The 8561-nt window shown below is 37.4% G+C and overlaps 1 pseudogene across 1 annotated transcript in view; it reads right to left on the bottom strand.

Annotated features, from left to right (window-relative positions):
- Positions 1–862: 862 nt before the first annotated feature.
- LOC148308925 (nuclear receptor subfamily 2 group F member 6-like) overlaps positions 863–8561 on the bottom strand; it is a 30711-nt pseudogene continuing 23012 nt past the window's right edge. Inside the window, exons 4-8 of the transcript XR_015837616.1 lie at positions 6096–6269; positions 5032–5172; positions 3321–3788; positions 2897–3025; positions 863–1222 (exon numbers count right to left, since the gene is read on the bottom strand). The product of XR_015837616.1 is annotated as a nuclear receptor subfamily 2 group F member 6-like (transcript). The remainder of the gene's footprint in view (positions 1223–2896; positions 3026–3320; positions 3789–5031; positions 5173–6095; positions 6270–8561) is intronic.

Below are 8561 nucleotides of genomic sequence, written 5' to 3'. Positions count from 1 at the left end.
GTAAAAAAAACATAATTTGACGGTAAGCCGAAAGTCAAATCCCTCTACAAATTATATTTATATATATATATATATATATATATATATATATATATATATATATATATATATATATATATATATATATGTATATATATATATAAATATATATATATATATATATATATATATATATATATATATATATATATATATATATATATATATATATATATATATATATATATATATATATATATATATATATATATATATATATATATATATATATATATATATATATATATATATATATATATATATATATATATATATATATATATATATATATATATATATATATATATATATATATATATATATATAGTAGAAGCCTGTTATAACGCGTTGCCATAACGCGCATTCGGATTTACCCGGGTCTTTTTTTATCATTCTTGTTTTAAGGCGCCCAGCGTACAAAAAAAACACAAAGCTCTGCAAGGTAAATTAAAATAGACCTTAAAAGAAAAAAATGTCAATGTTTTTGTCAAGTAATATTTTGGTGGTCACCCAATCGAAATAGATCAGAAATAATGAATACGACTTTAATAAATTAATTTATCCCTCGTAAATACAAAAAAAACTCTAATTAATGTCTAATCTTTAGGAAAAAAAACAAGCAAGAGATTAATGCTTTCTTTTTTAATTAAGTGATTTTTAATTGTATTTTATAAAAATGTATAAAAGTAAAAAGGAAAATTTTATATATTTTTTTCTACATAGAAATCATAACTGTAAATAATTCGTTTATACTGCGGTGATCACACAATGCAGGTCAGATACCTTCTTAGCAAAGCCGGATTGTAACCGACTACCACTGTATTTCAATGTAACTGAAACTCATCGGTTCATTGAAACAAGATAAAACCTTATCATTCTAGGTCATATTAACTTACGTGACTAAATTATAATGTATGGAGTTCTACATGATAAAGAGTTGTTGCCTAAGGAAGGATGTGCGCACTCAGGAGTCAATGTCCCTGAGAAGGGTCTCTATGGCCACGTCGCCTACGGTGGGGCGGAAGAGCATGCGCTCGAGCTGGCCCCCCGCCGCCAGGCGCGCCACCTCGGGCAGCAGCAGCAGCAGGCGGCCGCAGCGCGCGGCTGTGCCCCTGCAGCGTCAGCAGCGCCTGCCCCTGCAGCCCCTCGGCGCGCGCCGCCGCCCCGGCGCTGCTGCACGCGTCTGCGAACAATCAATCCACTGTGGTCCTTTTTGGGAAGACAGATAACAACGTGGCTCCGGGGCACAAACTATGAACCAAGACCACTTGGTGTATCTTTATGATATTAGACCAAGCCACAAACTATGAACTATGGCCACTTGGTTTATCTTTATGATTAGACCAAGCTACAAATTATGAACCAAGGCCACTTGGTGTAACTTTATTAGACCAAGCCACAAACAAACTATGAACAAAGGCCACTTGGTGTATCTTTATTATAAGACCAAACCACACACTATGAACCAAGGCCGCTTGGTGTATCTTTATTAGACCAAGCCACAAACTATGAACAAAGGCCACTTGGTGTATCTTTATGTTTCGGTAGTCATTTTGTTCCCGATTTGAGAACATCTCAAAAAGGGCCTTTTGATTCAACAGCCAAAGACAAACGAAGACATTCGGATAGTGTGATTCTCAGCCTTTGAGCCTAAAGAGCCGTAATACAGGCACATAATATTAGGTGGCCCAAGAATTAAACCATTATTTTGTATTGTCGCATTATTTTTTTTAAATGATGCTAAAATTACAAAAAACTGATTGGCATCATTATTGACAACCTCTTCCCATCTTTTTTTTTATTCTTGACACATCGACAACATTTTGCATTTTTTTTTATTTCAAGAAGTACTCCATAGACCGAAATAGATGATAGTCAGACGAATCAAGGTCTGGTGTATGTGGAGAGTGAGGTATGTATAACCTTCCACTTTAGGTCTTAATTTTTTACGGGCTTTTTTGATGAAAGAGGGCGTGTATTGTCTTGATGCAGTATTACTCCACTTCGGTTAACTAAAGTCAAGTTTTTTTCTCAGCTTCAGGTAGAGTTTTCAAGTAGACTATTTCTTTCACCTTAAATTACCATTAATTATCCACTTTTCCTCCCAGACATAAGGTGTGCCAAAAAACGGCGGATACTTTGGCTTGGTAATAAAGAATTGCATATTTTATGTTTACGCGGGCTTTTATGTTAGCGGCAGATAGCTCGCGCGACATCCAAATACCCATCGTACATATGCACATTCCATATGTCGCTCACTCCTTTCAAGAACGTCATAAATCAAAATACTTGATTTTTCAGGAGAACGATTTTAAAGTTTAAAAATATAACACAATGTATTAAAAATAAATATCAAGCCACTTATTGAACTTTTTACTGTGCAACAGATCTTTTTAGGTAAAACCTGAAGATTTTTTCTACATTTGAAAAATATTTAATTTATTTATAAAAATAATTAAACAATACATTTTCTTCAAAATGCAAAAACAACATTTTCTGCCCTGTAGCGGGTAAATATTAAGTTAAAAATATGCCTCTTTTGCTGGGATATTGAAAATTTTCTGGGCATTCCAAAAACATGCACAACTGAAAATTGACGATTTTTGATTTATGACGTTCTTGAAAGGAGTGAGCGACGTAAGATCCAAGTCTCCAGCTTAATTCTTCAATTGACGCAAACTGGTTCAAATCTGAACGTTTCAAAATAATGGCGTAATTCCTGGTTCACATATTGAATAAAAGTAAATTAATTCGCCTGATGCATTAGTCCAAAGCGAAAGTGTATCTAGATTCCAGCTTACCGGAGTTCTTTGCCTAAAAATCAATCAGCAATACTAAAATGAATAGTTTCGCTCACCAGGTCGGAAGAGGACGACTGCCTTGAGGCAGGCATACTCCGTGTGGTCGACCCGGATGCACGCTGTGCGCTGGGTCAAGCTGAACAGTTGTCGCGCGTGGTCTTGAAGATCATCCGCCACTTCGCTCTCTGTGAAATAGCGGTAATATCTTATGAACTTATTGTAATTTGCGGTATATCAGATAAGGGTTGCTAACCGCTTATTCACTTTCTCAGTCCGGTTTAAATATAACTGCAATATAGACTAGAAAGATTTAGCTTAATTCTTCAATGGTTTAAAGTGATCGGACGTGAATCGTTTAAAAATAATGGCGTAACGAACTCCAAAATATTGTGATATCTGACAAATTTACGAACAGAGAGACAGTTGTTGGCAACTCTATCCCCGTTGTTATATAAACAGCGCTTATAAGCGCAACATTACCTTCGATTGGCAGTCCCCACTGAGTGGCCGTCAGGATGAAGAGTTCACGCCAGGAGGCCCCTAGTAGCTTGTCCTGGTCAGTCCTCCCCATCTGCATGAACGAGGGGATGGCTCTAGCCCACTTGACGGTGAGGAACAGCACCTGCGCAGCAGTCTCGTGGATGCTCTCACTGAACCTCGGCCTGCCGATGTCCGGGCTTCCGAGTCTTCTCCAAGGTCCCGGCCCTAGCACCCCGGAGCTGTTGAGCACGTACGTAAGGTTCTTGGCCTTGATGAAGATGTCGCACATGTCGTTGAACGCCTTGTTCTTCCTATCCGAGATGTGATGAGGATCGTTCGTACTTATGAACTGACCGTCAGCATCGGTGGTCGTCGAAGGAATGCTGGTGTTGCTCTTTTGTTCGGCCTTCACTCCTTTATCCATGAAAAATGGTAAGTGGGAACTTGTAGGACCATTTTTTTGAGAATCTGTCATGAAATTAAATAAAGTGTACGTTAGACTCTCGAGCGTTAGAAGTGAACTTTTTAGATTTTAGAAAAAGTTCCTTTTATGCAGAACAGAAGTGGAACTGGGCAGGATATATGGCACGTACATCTGAGGATAGATGAACGAAAAAGGTGCTTGACTGGAGGCCTAGAACAGGACGCAGAAGCTTGGGTAGGCACTAGACAAGATGGTCTGATGACATCAAAAAAGTGGCGGGCCTGCACTGGAAGAGAACAGAGAACTGTGGAAGTTCAAGGGGGAGGCCTTTGTTCTATACTGGACACAAGAACAAGGCTGAAGTAAGTAAAAATTTATGTATGCTCTCAATGCATTTCTTGAGGATTTTTTTATTATTTTAGGATTAGAAAACAGTTATGTAGAATAGATGAAAATCTCTTAGATTAAATGAAATTTTTATTTTATTCGTCATTTTCCATTGATTCATCCTCTAAGAAAGAAATGGTGCATGCTCGTGCACTGTCTATGACATATCGCTCACTCCTTTCAAGAACGTCAAAAATCAAAAAACTTGATTTTTCAGGAGATCGTTTTTAAAGTTTTAAAATAAAACACAATGTATTAAAAATAAATATCAAGCCACTTATTGAACTTTTTAGTGTGCAACAGATCTTTTTAGGTAAAACCTGAAGGCTTCTTCTCCATTTGAAAAATATTTAGTAAATTTTAAAAAATAATTGAACAATACCTTTTCTTTAAAATGCAAAAACAACACTTTCTAGCGACAAAACAACACTCTAAAACAACACTCTAGCGGGTAAATATTAAGTTAAAAATATGCCTCTTTTGCTGGGATATAGTAAATTTTCTGGGCATTCCGAAAACATGCACAACTGAAAATTGACGATTTTTGATTTATGACGTTCTTGAAAGGAGTGAGCGATATGCGACGGAGAGAGTAAAAATGATACTCCAACTCCTTCCTTTCAATCATTTTTTTCAACCGTTCAACCAAACGTTCAACCAGTTCAACCAATTTCAAGTTGAATTCGGAGAAGGAGTGTTTCACTTTCATCTGACCCAGACCAATTTGCCCTGCCGCGCCTAAAAAAGTTTCTATAATTTCGAGTCATTTATTGTATAAAGACTGGACCAAAGTTTCTCATTTCGAACACTGGAGAAAGTTCGGTCGTATTTTCAAATAACTTTGTTTTGTGAAAATATGACATAACTTTTCCGACGATCAATAATAAACGAAATATTGACCTGAGTGTCTGTTGTAAGCAGGCATAGTGATGTTGTACGCAGGCATAGTATTGTTGCTGGTTTCTTCGGAGCTGGAGACTTCATCTTCCTTAGCAGCAGGAATACTAGCACTAGGGACCCACATGCTGCGATCGTCGTTCACTGCGTGGAATTAAATGGCAAAGTTGGAATGGGTATATCAGTTCTATACAACATCAGTTTTACACAGTATCAGTTCCAAGTTTTAGAGACGTGTTGAGATCAAAAATAATACTGTATGTACTTCATAGTGTCACTTGTTTACAGGATCACATTCTAACAATTTGATATAGTTACGCAATGCCACCAATGTCTACGATTAAAAATGAATGTTATCATATTATTTTTTGACATCTCATCAAAGATGAAGAAGAATATGGAAGTCTGGGCATTTACGGGGCTGACGACCGTCATAGGCTGGTTTAAGTGATCACTTTACACACGTGTAACATTCACCAATTCCACCCATTATTGACAACCACACTACTCAAATTCTTGAAAGTTCTATATAAATGAACCAGTTTTGAAACATTGTGCTTAAACCAGCCTATGACGGTCGTCAGCCCCGTAAATGCCCAGACTTCCGTGTTCTTCTTCATCTTTGACGAGATGTCAAAAAGTAATATGAAAAATCCTTCTATAATTGGATATAATCCAGATTGGTGAACAAATATTTGGACACACCAAAATGTTGTAAATGAATGTTATCAATTAAAAATGATAATTTGAATTTAATCTTGATTCTATGGATTGTAGATCCTGAAAAGATGGCTCTTGGGTTCAGATCGTAAGGTATCCATAAAAACACTACGTAATTATTGCGAATCATGTCCTTGTATCTCGTTTGAAAGTTTGATCAAGTCAGTTTTGAATGTCGTTTTAGCACGTTTGCAACTTAGTTCATAAAACAAACAACAAAAAATTGCTGTGCAAGAGAAGTCTGTCGGGAAGCCCAGATGCTTCAGATCTGGGAATGCGGTGGGACAGCTTGATCTGAGTGCGACGATCACGAGAAGACACGCGCTAAGGTGGGAGGAGTGGCTCACCTGTGTGCGAAGAGTAGACGGGGCTGTTGACGAACATGGTGGGGTAGATGAAGTGAGGGTTGTAGTAGGTGGTGGAGTTGGCGCGGTAGGGCAGCGGCGGCAGCAGGGGGTCGTGCTTGGGCCCGCCCGGCCCCGACCCCCTGCCGGACCGCGGAGCCCGCTCGTGCTGTACCGCTGCAATAAGGGGTTTTATTGGATAACCTTTGTATGTACAATATAACTAACTGTTGCAGCTGGTAATCACGGGGTTCCATCCCCGTACTTGTGTAATGTAAACGATTGCCTTATTATTGCTAACTAACTAACTGACTAATTAACCCGCAAGGTTAGGCAGAGAAAATATAACGCCACCTTACACCTTACGCCACGTATATTTAATATGACCGGTACCTGAAGCGGAAGGCTGATCACATTTCCTTCGTGAATTTATGATCCAGATAAAACTGCTTCTATACGATGCAGTGGCCTTTGCTCCATTGGGTGCGGATAAGGGCTAGAAGGAAGAATATAGCGCCACACCAATCTGTCTTTGGAAACAATCTTCGCCTCTTTCACATGCATGCATCTCCTCATACATACCCCCCCCAAATACGCCCAAACGCTTGATCATGACAAATTTTCTATTACATTACTATAATACATTCGCATTATAAATTGTTTTTTTTTTTCTTTATTCACTCATTCGTTCCACACGTCCAAACCATCTCAACACATCTTTCTAAAATAATATTTTTAATTTATTTTTGATATTTCTATTGATATCTAAATAAAGAATGAACGTCTTAAAAAAAGTATTAATTTTTTGACACGTCGAACACGGCGCCCGCGTCCTTACAGATATTGCAGACACGCGTTGAACATGGTAGTCGTGTTGATTAAAGATAATGATTCGTAGCGGGTTTTATGCGTTCTGAAAACTCTAAGGGATACTTATTTATGATATTTAAATAGAAAGTAGTATTTCATTTTGTATAAAGCGTGGTTTTCCAAAATTCTTTAATATTTGTTTGAACATCCGTTTCCTACATTTAGGAAAAGATTTAAACACTCTGAAAATATTATTCATAAACAATAAAAAATATATATACTTAAATACATAAAATTGAACACATTAAAATGATAAAAAAACATTAAAATAACATATACTTATGTACTCGAATAAAAAAATTCACAAAAAAAACAAATAAAAATTATTTTTGCCACCCACAAACATAAACAATAAATAATAAGTGTAAGTCCCTCTCCAAGCACAAGGTCTAGTCTATTTATTGGAGAGAACAGCGTTATTAATTTTGAGATAGTAAAATAGAAATATCTAGAAAATTAATTAAATTATTTAAAAAAAAAACTCTTATAACTATATTAAATTAAATATAATTAAAATTAAAATAATGTGCATGTAATGGTAAATAACAAAATAAAATTCCGACGCTTCCGATATCAAATATTGCTGAATCATTGATCTTAACATTAGCGCGGTGCAAGCGGGTGGATGCCGATATTTCCCAAGTAGGGAGATATCTCCTACCTACCTACACTGTTTTTACATTATTTTGTAAGTACCCCCCTCACCAGACGGTGTGTGTGGGCGCCCCACCCTAGCGTAGTGGTGACAATAATGGAAAAAAGAAATTCCGTCTTGTCAGTGTCAAAATCAGCTGTTGTTTTTCACACGCACCATAATTGTTGCAAGACCATCCACCATGTTACTAGGGGTTGTCGATCGTCCGAACGGGACATGAGAACAAAAAATAGCGGGTTGATTATGGAATGTCTTCTTCTATTTGTGCCCTAACATTGGCGGTCACTCTGGCAAAGGTTTCCCAGAACTCCTTCACCCTTTTCATCCCCGTCCAATCTCTTTTCCTCATCCCCTCATACATTCATCTTAATGGGTCACACGAATCTTTCATCTTTGTGGTGATTGATATGCTTCTTTCATAGTCAATCACCACCAGTCTCTTCAACTCGGCGCACCTGCTACAGCGCATGTCGGATATAATTTGGTCCATGTAAGTTAAGCGGGTCATCCTCTGTAGTTTGTCCCTGCACACATGCCTTCTGTGATCACAAGAACCATGCCTGGCTGACTTTTATTATGGTCTATCCATTTAGCTTGCTGTTGTGTTATTATACTTAGAAAGCATCGAGACTTCCCAGTCCTGCTTGATACCTCGTTATTCGCTTTATGTTCTGATCAATAAATCCCCAACATAGCCCCCGTTCTACCTTTTTCTTTAGCCTTTAGCCACTGCTGGATATAGGCCTCTTTCGTATCCTTCCATTTTGCTTCTTTTATGTTTAATTTTGTTTCATTTTTCTACTATTTTGTTTCATTTTTCTACTTGCAGCCAATTTCTACAGTGGCTATGTCATCGGACCATCTTTTTGCGGCCTTCCGACGCCTTTTTTATTCCAAAATCTCCATCTCAAAATTTTAGGGGTCCACCTTGTAGGGTCCTGTAT

The sequence above is a fragment of the Brachycentrus maculatus genome, unplaced genomic scaffold (assembly GCF_059751285.1).
Source record: "Brachycentrus maculatus isolate JH-2025_06_01 unplaced genomic scaffold, ASM5975128v1 h1tg000144l, whole genome shotgun sequence".
Taxonomy (NCBI): domain Eukaryota; kingdom Metazoa; phylum Arthropoda; class Insecta; order Trichoptera; family Brachycentridae; genus Brachycentrus; species Brachycentrus maculatus.
The sequence above is the reverse complement of the archived record's forward strand: the minus strand, read 5'-3'. Positions and strand labels throughout refer to the sequence as shown.